The sequence below is a fragment of the Brassica oleracea genome, chromosome C4 (genome assembly GCF_000695525.1).
Source record: "Brassica oleracea var. oleracea cultivar TO1000 chromosome C4, BOL, whole genome shotgun sequence".
In the NCBI taxonomy this organism is placed as follows: domain Eukaryota; kingdom Viridiplantae; phylum Streptophyta; class Magnoliopsida; order Brassicales; family Brassicaceae; genus Brassica; species Brassica oleracea.
Window position 1 is genome coordinate 14,049,365 of NC_027751.1, and position 335 is coordinate 14,049,699.

Sequence of the window (335 nt, forward strand, 5' to 3'; positions counted from 1 at the left end):
CAAAGGGACCTAAGACATGACTCGAGGCCCAATTTACGATTTCGTAACCAACAGCCCGTAAGCCGCATGACAGCTACGCTTGGTTCGCAAGGAAAGATAAATGTCAAGTTTCCGCGGATAAATACAAAATTTTGAAGATAATTACGAAGATCGGAAAAAATGGAATATCTCCATTTTTATGCTATGGCGGCTAAGGGGCAGAAGGGGAAAAGCGTAAACCGACCTTGGTGCCCGTATATAAGGAGTCCTAGGCGAGAGGCATGAGGGGGGACTTGGACACAACAAACTTAGCACTTAGAGCGATTTTAGGCAATTTTCCGTTTTTGTTATTCGAG